Raw genomic sequence first — 13,589 nt, forward strand, 5'->3', positions numbered from 1 at the left:
TTGAAACATATATTTTTTAAAGATTTAGAAACGTTACATTCTTTGAAACTATTCGATCTGGTCGATGATGCAAAAGTGGCGGATATGTGTGATTTTAAATACATGCCAAATTGAGATAAATTGATTGATCTGAACTTTTCGGATCAGTGGAAGAGTTCACTCCAAAATATTAATAATGGAATAACTGCATTGGAGTTCTAACCCACATACATATATATTTGACAATTCCGTTATTTAAACGATACGTTAATTTGCATCAATGGAAAGGTCAAAAGTTTTTTTTGCATACATTTTTTATGCAACTTTACCGAAATATGTCCTGCATAAATTAAAATATGCACCAAAAATTAGACTTGTTTATTTTGAACACCATATGATAATTTTCACCCGCCAAGAAGATATTGAACTTTAAATGCGCTCTCTAGCGTGATAATCGTTACACTACAAACGATTAAAACTGTGGTTCCCGGTATATATTTGGCTGAAACTCTGTTATCTGACATGTACATCAATATATTTGGCATCAATGGAAAGACCAAAGACCAAGAATTTCTCTTCCAAATATAACTTACGTGGGTGGAACGTTTCTTCAGGAATAAAGATATATTATATTCATCATATTAAAGAAATTACCATTTTCACCCAAAAGTTTTGATCCATTAAACCCGCTAATTATTATCTGGTCATCATGTTAAATTGTCTTAAACTGAAATCATTCTTTCAATTTTTCTATCCGATTGCACTATTATTGCGACCTACAGGACAACTACAAAATCGGGTTAAAAATGTTGATTTTGGTCCATTTCACACCTTACGATCATCACCAACATCTAATGGGGTCTCTTTTGGTGGGAACTCGTCCTATCTACAAAATTTCGTAACGATCGCTTCATAATTTAGGACTGAAGTTTTATTACAATTTTTATTGGAAGGACGGACACATAGTACGATCGCTTTATCTCGTCGAGATATCAAAAATGGCAAGGGGGATCTGCGAAGAATACTTCACGATGTTACATGAATATTGGACAAACCAAACGTATAATACCACTTCCGCATTGTTGAGTAAAGTATAAATATTTTATTTTAAAAAATCCGTAAATTGAAGGAAAAGTTCGTAAGTCCCAGCACAAATGCAAAACTGTACAAAGAAAAGCCGTAAGTCCAAAGACATCCAATTATCTCCCAAACGCGACGGAATTTTATCAAACAAAGTACAGCTATTGAAGAGGAATAAATAAACGAAGAAAACTGCTTTTATCACCATAATAAAATCTTTAATACAGAAAGCGGTGTAATGTTTTTCCTTCCTCCTGAAAAATTTTTAAAAATGGACTTACGTTCTTTTCGCACCTAGTAGACGTAATGCTCAAGATAGGAAAAAATGTTGATATTTTACCTTTTTTCTAGCTTTTGTGGATATTTCGCGCAAAAAAAAATTGACAGCGAATGAAGACTACGGCCTGAATTCGCCTTTTTGACCACCTCCTTAAATTCGCCTTGGTTTTATATTTAGTTTTTCCAATTACAAATAAAATGTTTTGAATTACAAATGGAATAATTCGAATTTCAAATGTAATAATTCGATTTTCAAATGAAAAAATTAAAATTCAAAATGGAAAAATTCGAATTACAAACGGACAAACTCGAATTACAAATGAAAAAATTTAAATTATAAATGAAATTATTCCAATTTTAATTGGAATTCTCAAATTATAAATGAAATTCAATTGGAATTCTCAAATTACAAGTGAAATGTTTCGAATTATAATTGAAATTCTTCGAATTACGTGTGAAAATGGTGTAGATTATTATAGTTCCTACCATCGGTATTGCTAATGATTTTTACAATATTGGGATATTTCGCAAGTTGTTTTTGTTTTGTATAATTTGGAGCAAAATATGGTATTTTTGGATTTGCAATTACAAGCTAAAACAAAACAAATAAATTGTTGGAACGAAAATAGATTTTCTTGTCCCAACAAAAGCGAAAAATATTTTTTCTCTGTGTGTACAAAGATATAGAACTAAAAAGATAGGAAAACTTTATTTTTAATTTTTTTTTTACTTTTACTGCTAAAGCAATACCTAGCGGACTGGAGATCGCGATTATAAGTTCAAATATTTCCTTTTTTGATATTTTTCATCATGTTGTCCTTTTTATATTTATTTTCGATTTTTTATTTTAACATGTGTCTGCATTTGTAGGTCAAATGAATTTTTCCAGTATTTAACATTATACCTATTTGTTCTTTATACATTCACATAGATTTTCTTCAGTTTCCAATATCGTTTGTTGACCGCTCAAATTTTCAAAATCAAAACTATTCTATACTACAAATTATGTTCTATTACAAATTATATTCTATTACAAATTATGTCCTGCATGTCGTGCATACTGTACGGGACGAAAAAGGATTTTTAATAATAAAAACCCGAATATACGGGCAGGCAAATATTACCTACATATATAAATTTATATGGGAGTTGATCCGAATTTTATTGTTGGATGGGAACAACATTACCGCACTTACCTTACCTGAGTAGAAATTGCCTTTAATTACGAATTTCCCACAATGTGGCAACGATTTTCCAAAGAGAAGTGATTTTAAAATCTCTCGAATTGTATCTATGAGTTTCGTCGTCGTTCTGTAGTAGTGTTAGTGATGTTTTCAACTTCAAAATAACGCATTCAGTGCTGCTCAATCGTTCAGTATTCATTAGTTAGCTGTTGCGGTCGGAGATCGAAAATTTTTAACGCGTGTATAGTTTATCGCAGAGTTTACATTCGCCGTCACACATATACTTCCACTTTTACATATTCGCGCACTTGGATAACGACGGTTGAATATCAATCCAACAAATTTAGATTGTTTAACAAATTCTAAGCATTATTATTTAAAAAAATTAATTGAATTGTCTGGAAATGGAGAATTTTTTGAAAGTAATAGTGTGTATGTGAAAATACATCCGCCTCTAACAAAGTGACGTACGTACGTATATGTATATTACGATAGATTAAAGAGTGATAAACCCAAAAAGATGCACCTCACACATGTAGACTAAAAGTGCATAAATACACATACTGCTATGAAAGTATGCAAAATTAAATTCGAACTTGTGTTTCGGGGTGCGGGTTTGGAGTGCCCCCTTTGTTTCAAGCGAAAGAAATCAATTTTATTTTTGTGAACATTGAGGCTCCACTGATTTCGAGAGGTAGGTGAAAATGATCTACATTGCTTGCCATTGCTCGGAAATCTTTTTATTATAGAAAAATACATATACACATTTTCTTTTATGTTGTATTTTGAAATAATTCATGTAGGTATATCGCTAAGAAATTCATAAGAGCCGTCAAATATTCTTTTACCCTACATATTAGGATATTAGGGTTGGGTATTCGAATGTGGCTATTGCCATGGATACGATCCATTGGTGTGTGTTCATTCGTAGCATGTATGTGTGTGCAACCAATTTGGTTTTTTAACGATACAGACGAACAAGCAAATAATGAAATCCAAAACAGATGAACGCCGTAGAAGTCGCTGACGACAAACCAGAAAGTCTTAAACCAACCTGCCTTCCATTCAGATTATATTTATTAACGGGTTGTTGTTGCTTTAAGTGTATTCGAATTTGCTCAGTCTAAAGAAATCGATATACATATGTATGTATATGATGATGTACATACAAGATAAATACTTTCCAGGGCAAATTTTTCAAAAATAATATTTCTGTATGCATTTTGGAACAGAGGCCAGTCAAATTTCGCCAGCATTGGATATACAACCGAAAATTGTGACCATTCACTCGTAATGGATATTGAACGCCTCTGTCATTGCCATGCAACTTGACTTAGTAAAACTGGTTTAACCACATCCATCAGAGAAAGATCTTTATTGTATCTTAAGTGTCAAAACTATGCTCACTTCAAGCTCTCAATTACTCATACAAAACATAGATTTATATACGCAGTTTGGAAAGAGTGTGTTTTTGGAACTGAGTTTCGTTGTTCAGCATGTGTATATACATAGTATGTGTATGTATGTTCCTTTACCTGTTTCAACCTTGTTATAAGGTGGCATGTGAGAGAGAATTGTGCTAACCATGAATCAATAACCAGCAATAACGAAGTAAGACCAGCTGATGTATTCTCTGGCTGTCAAAACATATTTTTAATCACAAATTCTATCAAGAATTTGTGTGTGCAAGGTCTTAAATTGATATTATTATCTGGTCTGTTTCAGAACTGCAAAAATCTACTAATTTTTACTTTTTTGTTCGATATCATAAAAGTGTACATTTTTGCAGGTTCTTGAACAGGCATAATATTTTGTTTAATTCTCTTGGTGGATTTCTAAGAAATAACTTTTGAATTTTTGCCCATTGTGACTCTACTAAATGAACCTTTGTGTTAACGGTACGGCGCACAGTGGTTCAAAATCATGTTTACCTGGTCAAGGCTCTGTATCTTTTTCATATTTTTTCATTAGAGATCAAATTCACTCCAGTAGTTGCGGAGGAATTCAAGGACAAAGTTAAAATTTTGAGGTTTTTTATATTTTCCATCAAAATATGAGTGTTTTTGAGTTTTTATATGTTCCAATCAAATAAAAAGGTCCATACGCCCACCTCTCTCTCTATCAAACTGACAAACCGCAAGGAAAATTGCCTAATATAAATATGAACAAGCGTCAAACACCAATAAACAAGCCATAAAAATACAAAAAATTTAAAACAATTTAAAAAAAAATAAATTTTAATTTGTTCAAAAATTAAAACAAATACTCTTGGGTTTTCATGAAACTCATATAAAACTTCATATATTTAAAAAATGTTGATTTATACAAATGCTGTAATTAATATGGGAAACAAGGGTATGAAAAACACAAATTTTTATCCATGTCATTTCAATAAATTTAAAAAGTGTTTAATAGTACGTTTATATATAACAAACCCACTGGGTTTTAAATGTCAATTCCTTTGTGTATACGTCAAATAAATCCTCATTAAGAAGGTTAACCCTGCAAAAGGCTATAATATAAACATGGCCTAACGGGCGGAACGAGTACAAAAGTATATATGGGCTGAAAGAGGACACTCTCAGGCATCATTCTATGAAAAAGTTTGTTTAATGATGTTCCTTAAAAGCTCTAGTTTACTAAAATTGGAATTTCACTAAAATTTAGTACCTTAGGAAAAATAAAAGAGCGCGCTACAGCAATTTATAAAACGGTTCTTAAAGGCAACAATCCTACTTACATAACAAAAAAAAAACAGTGAACACAATATTTGTTATAGTTTCCGATAAATGCTATTTTTTTCTCCAGAAATTTGCCGTATTTGGCCAAAATTCCAATATTTAATCTAATTTTTTGGGTTCCTTTGTTTCAATATGTTTAGTATCGAATAGAAATGAACAATCGGTGAAGACCAAAATTTTTTTCCGTGTGACCAGGAAAATCGTTTTCTAAACCACTGTGCGGCGAAGGTATTAGGTCATGGGTACATAAGAATCTTCGTTGCCTGGCTTTCTTGTCTTGTTTTATTTCTGGCATAATAAAAATAAAAGAATAAAGGTTGCCCTTTTTATTCTTTTATTTTATTTATAGCTACACGCAGAGAAAAAAAATATGATTGATCCAACAATATTCGAAGAGCAAAATATGTATTGTAAAGATATTGTTAAATTCCAAATGTAGTATTGTGATTCCTACAATTGGGTTTTGTTAAATCCAAAAATAGTTTTTGTCAACTGGACAATAGTTCCCTCTTTTCTTCGACAATTTTTCTCTTCTCTCGCTATTCGATGCCGTATTGAAAAAAACAATTATGGTGAATTTTGTTTGTATGATATGATGCCTTAATCTTTGTTTTTGTGTGTATGTATACTAGTGATGCACAAAACAATATATGTGACAATATATGAAACGAAATGAAATTTACGCTAGAGTACTGTTTTGTGCATCTCTAATGTATACCAACAATGAGACTCTTGTTTTTATTTGTTTCTGTTTTGTTTCATTCTTCTATCTTCATTGTGCTTTGAGGTTTGGTGTTATACCGGAGTTTGTTATGGTGTTTAATTATTCCTTATGTTGTGGTGGGTGCCTGTGGCTTTTTGTTTGTCTTTGTTGTCAGCCAATGCAGCAAACCATGTATTGTGTTCATCAATGATTTCAATATTATACGCGACATTTATATCCAAGTTATGTGAAAAGTGTATATGAGAAGTATATACACTCAAATAAAAAAAACGGTTGACAATACTTTTTGTAAACAAAATTAGATTATGATAGTTCCTACAATCGGTATTGTTAACGATTTTTACAATATTGCGGAAATTCGAAAGTTGTTTTTATTTTCTATGTTTGGAACAAAAGATGGTATTTTTGGATTTGGATTACAATGTTTGAACAAAACAAATACATTTTTGGAACCAAAACAGATATTTTTGTTCCAACAAAAGCGAAAAATATTTTTTCTCTGCGTGTAGGCGACGAAGATTCTTAAGGCCGAGTTATATAAGAAGCCTCGCCTGCTTGCCTTGCTTACTTCTGATAAAAGAATAAAGAAGAAAAGAGCAACCTAATTCGGAATTAGCTCGGCCGAGCCAATTTCGAACTAGGTTATCCTTTTTTCTTTATTCTTTTATTTTTGTTATGTCAGAGATGAAGCATCAAAGCAAGACAACCAGGCGAGGCAGCTTATGTACCCAACTCCTACCTGCCTGACACATATAATGTAGATAAGAACGAGTATACTCGATGTTTGTTTTTCGATTATCACAAATAATTGTTTACCTCAAACTTAAATTGAATTATCATACAAACCAAATTTTGAAATTTTAAGTGGACAAAAAAGGTTTCTTGTTGTATCTTCATTGAGCCATGCTGGAAAGAAAAAATTGTGTTTTAATCAAATGTTAAATCATTTCACAACTACATTTTTTGTAATTGAGCCTGACACATTGCAGGGGTTGCATGCAAAAACTATCGCGGAAGTGTCGAAGAAGTGTCGCATAGACTGTAATCGTTTTTGTAACGCGGATGTTGTCTTATTCGTGTCTACTGCGTGGGATGTCACTCCCGAGTGTTATCTTGGAAGTCAATCCAGCGTGACATCTTACTATAATATATATAATTGTTCCACAAACATCCCACAAGGGACAAGGGAGACTTCTCTCATATCAATGAGTGCACCCCGATTCATATTAGCTCAATGATATGGGACCTACAGTTTATCGCCGAGTCCGAACGGCGTGTCTAAGACACCACTTTTGTAGAGAAGTTTTACATGGCTGAAATTCTCAGGAAATGTCGCCACCATTACTGAGGGGTATTTTGCTACCGTTGAAAAGTATTTTGGTGTTGCCTGGCCGGGGAATCGAACCCACGATCTTATGTGTGCAAGGCGGGTGTGCATACCATTGCACCACGGTGGCACCCAAACATCTTACTATACTTCATATTATTTTCTTAGCTTCAAAAACTTGAACATTTTTAAATCCATATTCTTTTTTATCGTTAATATTTTTTATTTCCAACTACATACAATCGAACTTCGATTACCAGTAAATCGATTAACCGGAAACCACCATCATCGGTGAAAGAAAAACTGAGAAGTTTTTGTTTCTTTTTCATCGATTAACCGTGAAAATCTCTATAATCCGGTATTATAATTTATTCGACCAATTTTCTAAAAAGCATTTCTACCAAAATGCTCGAAAACCTTCTAGCCTAGGCAACTTGCAGTGTCGCCAGGTGTCATTTGACATTTTTTTGGAAAGTTTAATGGGTACTTTACACGGTATGTTTTTTACATATGAGTTGTCACTTCTCCAATACAAAATGTTTATGCAAAGTGACAGCTCATATGTAAAAAACATACCGTGTAAAGTACCCATAACAGTTTTTAGCCATGGTAAAACAAACCAGGTAAAGTAAACACTACAACAAATACAACTCAACATCAACCACATAGAAATTTGTTTTTGTTTGTAAACGTTAGTGTCAACGTACATGTAAACAAAATAAGGAAATGTCTATAAATTATTGGAATTTAAAAACTAATAATTTTTCACATTCGATTGAATATTTTGATAAACCTGAATGAAAACTCGTTAGATTTGAATGTTTCCATATCATTCCACTAAATCAGTGATGGCCAAAATCACACATTTGCAGATTATAACTAGCGCTAGTGTGAGTGGAAACGTAAACAGTGCGTTAACCGAACGATGTGTTTACAGTGTACGTGTGTGTCGTATGCCCGCGGGCATAGGAAAGTTGTTGTTGGTGGCCATCACTGCACTAAATGCATAATTTCTCGCAGAAAGAAAATTCTTGCAAAAATGTTTGAGGTCGCTGGTAATTCATTGAAAAAAGAGAAGCTGTTTCAATCGTTTGCTTTTGAAAACAAACACACATGTTTATTAGGGCTTTATTCTTTTCAAGTATAACAAAATTCCACATACATATATTTACAAATATAGTACCGCCTCTATAAGCGGTGTGTTAGTGTGCGGCATGTCGTTCGGACCTGGAGGAGGTTACATGTCAATGATATGAAGGAGTTTTTATGGGAAATAGTTTTTTTTTCTGATGAATAAATTTCTTCTTTAGATTTAATTTGATCGATGCACTCTTGCCGTGATTATCCACGTCGAAAGTTATGAAAAATTTCCGGACGAAAATATTCACAAGTAAATTCCATTTTTTGCAAGCTGATTTTTTCAAGTCACTGTAAACAACCCAACACATGGTCATATGTCAAACTGACCTGAGTACGATTAGGCTAAGAACTGTCAAACTTTCCAAAAAATTTCAAATGACACCTGGCGACATTGCAAGTTGCCTAGGCCAGAGGGTTTTTGAGTGACCATCGTATAGATTCACGTTTTGGTATAGCCCCCATAACGCGTCACTTTAAGGAGTTTTGAAGCTAATACTTCCATCTGACCACCGAATTGGTTGTAATTTCATATTTTGAGTTTCCAAAGGCCAAAAACATTTATACCAAAAATCACATTAAGGAGTTTTGTAGATATTAGTATCATTTGGCTTCCCAATTTGTTGTAATTTGGGGTTTTGTGTTTCCAGAGGCTAGCAAACATTTCAAGCAAAAATTGTTTATATCGGTTCACGTTTTTATATAGCCCCATAAAACGGTACCGCGGGATTTTTGGTATTTTCAAGGGTTTTGTCGCATTATCTAACAGGAAATTATTTTGATATAGCCCTCATCGAAAATACATCCCAATTTTCGGTATTTAGAAAGTTTTAGCCATATTATCTAACCGAAATTTTTGAAATTTGGTATTTAGTATTCGATATGGTAAAAAACATGAATACAGATAATTGTGGGTATAAATGCACACTTTAATGTGACATACATAAAAGAGGTACGCCCCATTTTTTAAATTTTGAAACTTTTAGCCCTATTATTCATTTTTATACCCTGTAGGGTATGTTAAAATCGTCATTCCGTTTGCAACACCATTAAATATTTGTCTGAGAATTCAAAAAGTATATATGTAAGTATATTCACAATTCTAAATTGATTAAACTATGTCCGTGCTTCTGAGAAATTAATAAAGTTTTGTGCAGCAATTTGCAGTAGTCCTACACGCAGAGAAAAAAATATGTTTGATCCAACAATATTCCAAGAGCAAAATATGTATTGTTAACATATTGTTGGATTCCTTATGTGGTACTGTGAATCCAACAATAATTTTTGTTAAATCCAAAAATAGTTTGTGTCAACTGAACAATATTTCTCTCTTTTCTTTGAACATTTTTTCTCTTCTCTCGCTATTCGATGCCGTGTTGAAAAAACAATTTTGGTGAGTTGTGGTGTTTGTATGGTGTTTGCTGCCTTTATCTTTGTTTTTGTGTGTATGTATACCAACAATGAGACTCTTGTTTTTATTTGTTTCTGTTTTGGTTTCATTCTTTTTCTTTTTTCATTCTCCTTTCCTTTTCATGTTTGTTATGGTGTTTAATTATTACTTATGTTGTGGTGGCTGCTTGTGGCTTTTTGTTTGTCTTTGTTGTCAGCTAAAGTACCAAACCATGTATTGCGTTCATCAATGCTCGTAATATTATACGCGATATTTATATCAAAGTTGTGCGGAAAGTGTATATGAGAAGTATATACACTCAAATCAAAAAATTTAGTATCTGGTTTTCATGGCTGACAATATGTTTTGTAAAAAATTTAGATTATGTTTGTTCCTACAATCGGTATTGTTAACGATTTTTACAATATTGCGGAAATTCGAAAGTTGTTTTTGTTTTCTATGTTCGGAACAAAAGATGGTATTTTTGGGTTTGGATTACAATGTTTGCACAAAACAAACACATTTTTGGAACCAAAATAGATATTTTTGTTCCAACAAAACCGAAAAATATTTTTTCTCTGCGTGTATGATGATTGGTATTGAAAATGGTTCTAAATGTTGGTACTGCCCACATATAACGGTACCACATTTACAAATTGAATTAGCTGTAATTTCACAGTGGTCAGAAAACTCCACGGAAAATGACATACATAGGTTCAAATGTTGATAGTATATAACAGTAAATCTCGATTTTTGGTATTTGGAGAATTTTAGATAATTTTTTTTCACAAAATAATAGCAGTAATTCGGCATTTAAGGTTCCAACAGGTCAGAAAACTTATTACAGCGAGTATCTTTGGTATTTTCCTCGCTGACTTAAGTAACAGACTTTCATTAAAAAGGCTTCAAAAATACTTCATATCTGCAAATTTGCAATAATGTCCGTAAAAATAGAAGTTATAAGACTCCACCTTTGTATTCTATCCATTCATTTATTTTCAATTAAACCACCAGCGAACGATCATAGCATATTGGTTGGATGTGTGGGATTCGCTAGAATTCACTTTTTCAATATAAACTCCTTAGGTCATGTTACTTCGATTAATTCAAGTAAATAAAAAACTTTCATAAATAATGACCTTCGCCCAATTAAGGATAATGCTTCAATTATATTGGAATAAATTTATTATGTCTTTACGGAGTAGATGGTCTTAATTTCTGATTCCATAGTGGAGTAGGGCTGTAGGCGTACTATGAAGTAGGGGTCACAGTAAAAAGATATCCATGGAAGTACATACTGGTAGTGTCTGTGATATGGTAGGGAGGGCATAAAAGACGTGCAACACCTAAACGTCCCGCTGCTTTATAGTATATCCAGTAAAGGAGAACAAAGTTGCTAAACGTTTGTATATTTTACCTGTTTTTCTGTATTGTAGGAAGTGTCGAGCACGTAAAACTTAAATAATATGGTGTAGCAGAAGAAGAGGCCTAGAAGCATAGAACCCTTCCGGCGAGCTATAAGGTCGGCTCATAGCGTGGTCCTGCTTCGAATTAAAGCCCTTAAGTCCATCCTCTTCACTAAATCTACGTTATGTGCCACATAGAATATTATTTTTGGATTTGGATTTTTTGGTGGTGTGGAAATAATCTAATTTGATTTGATAAACTGTATACACGCAGAGAAAAAAATATGTTTCATCCAACAATATTCCAAGAGCAAAATATATATTGTTAACATATTGTTTGATTCCTTATGTAGTATTGTCAATCCAACAATCGTTATTGTCACTAGAGTTGGGCAATCTCGTTCTTTTTGCGGTTCGATCTTTTCCGTTCCGTTCCGCAAAAGGAACTAGGTCGTTCAGTTAGTTCCATAGTTCCTTTTAGTACCAACCTTTATATGTATACCCACACTCTTACTCCTTCACTCAGTTCATATCGTTCGTGCTTCTTCTTCATCAAAACAAAAGAAAAATAATTTTTTTCGGCTTTCTTCATGGTAGATTATAAATATTTAAAACAAATTTACAATCGTTTTGCTAATTAAAAATACTTCAATTGCTTTTTTTAATTCGGCAAAGGTCAGTTTAGCAAGAAATGAAAAACGAAATGACACTATGAAATTTTTTATTCACTAATAATAGACAGGAAGAGAGAGACAACTGATGTTAAATGAACTGATGGAACTAACTGAAAGATAAGAGAAAAAAGAATGGGAGAAAAACGAACGAGGGAGCAAAAGGAACTAGCTGAACCACATAGTCGGACCTAGTACCGGTCGGTTCTTTTGTGGAGTAGTTCCTTTGAACTAGTTCGTTCCGGAACGACGCAACTCTAATTGTCACACTGTACTATATTATGTGTTCTTAATATAAATATGCATTGTCACTTTGACAATATAACATTTTGGACCAAACATGTAATTACGATAGTTTTGGCTAGAGGTAACAATATTTGTTGTTGCAATTCACAATAGTTTTGGTCCAAATCTATATAAATAAAAATCAAATGTCGTTCGTTGGTAATGGCATCAGTTGAGAACGGCTGGATCGATTTCAATAATTCTTTCGGTAAAACGTGCGCCATAATTTTGACCACGCCCACTTTTACGCCCATTTTTTTCAATTTTCAATTTTTGTCATTTCTACAAAAACTACTGAACCTATTTTTCTGAAATTGCCAGGGAATGTACAGGGATGGCCCCCGGTTAAAATAGGCTACAAATTTTGTTGAATTTCGGAAGGGGCGGGGTACTTCCCCTATACCGTATCTCTTTAAAACTGCTATATCTATATAAATAAAAATCAAATGTCGTTGGTTGGTAATGTCATCAGTTGAGAACGGCTGGACCGATTTCGATAATTTTTTCTGTAAAATGTGCGCCATAACCCGACTTTTCTATGCAGGGAAATTTTGACCACACCCACTTTTACGCCCACTTTTTTCAATTTCCAATTTTTCTCATTTCTACAAAAACTACTGTACCGATTTTCCTGAAATTGCCAGGGAATGCACAGGGATGGCCCCGGTTAAAATAGGCTACACATTTTGTTGAATTTCAGAAGGGGCGGGGTACTTCCCCTATACTCTATTTCTTTAAAAATGATATATCTATGGTGAAAATAGGCTATATATTTTTTTAATTTCGGAGAGGGCGGGCTACCTCCTCTATGCCCTATTTTTATAAAAACCCTATTTTATCACGCCCACTTTTTAAATACGTTACATACCCAAAACTACTGAACCGATTTTCCTGAAAATTTCAGAGAATGTACAAGGAGGACTCGTGGTTCAGATAGGCTATACATTGTGTTGAATTTCGGAGGGGTTTCATACCTCCACTATGTATGATTTAATAAAACCGCTATTTTAGCAAAAATGAAACGAGTGATTGAATTAATTCTTGCGAACAACCACCCTCTGAACCACCCCGTTCCGAACAACCCTGCTCCGAACCACCCCGCCACCTTCCACCCTGCTGCGGATTTCCACCCTCGGAACCAACCCGCATTGAACTTCCACCCTCGGATCCACCCCGCTTGGAATTTCCATCCTCCGAACCACACCCTCCCATCCACTCCGCTACGAACTTCTACATATCGAACCACTCTGCAACGAACCACCCTGCTCCGAACATCCACCCTTCGATTCTCCGACCCTAGGTATTCATTTTGGGACCTTAAGACCCGACCACGCCCGAGGGACTTATTTGTGGCTATAAGACCCGGCCACGCCCACTTTTTTAAGT

At 33.7% G+C, this 13,589-nt stretch overlaps 1 protein-coding gene across 6 annotated transcripts in view; it reads left to right on the top strand.

Annotated features, from left to right (window-relative positions):
* The first annotated feature begins 2,633 nt into the window (after nucleotides 1–2,633).
* bdg (sodium-dependent transporter bedraggled) overlaps nucleotides 2,634–13,589 on the top strand; it is a 50,690-nt gene continuing 39,734 nt past the window's right edge. Inside the window, exon 1 of one of the 6 annotated variants that reach the window (XM_073955487.1) lies at nucleotides 2,634–3,216. The gene's annotated coding sequence lies outside the window, so the exon portion shown is untranslated. The remainder of the gene's footprint in view (nucleotides 3,217–13,589) is intronic. The other 5 variants (XM_073955492.1, XM_073955490.1, XM_073955489.1 and 2 more) reach the window with 5 other exon arrangements.

Source organism: Musca autumnalis, unplaced genomic scaffold, assembly GCF_047663935.1.
Source record: "Musca autumnalis isolate F117 unplaced genomic scaffold, ASM4766393v1 scaffold_5, whole genome shotgun sequence".
Lineage (NCBI taxonomy): Eukaryota > Metazoa > Arthropoda > Insecta > Diptera > Muscidae > Musca > Musca autumnalis.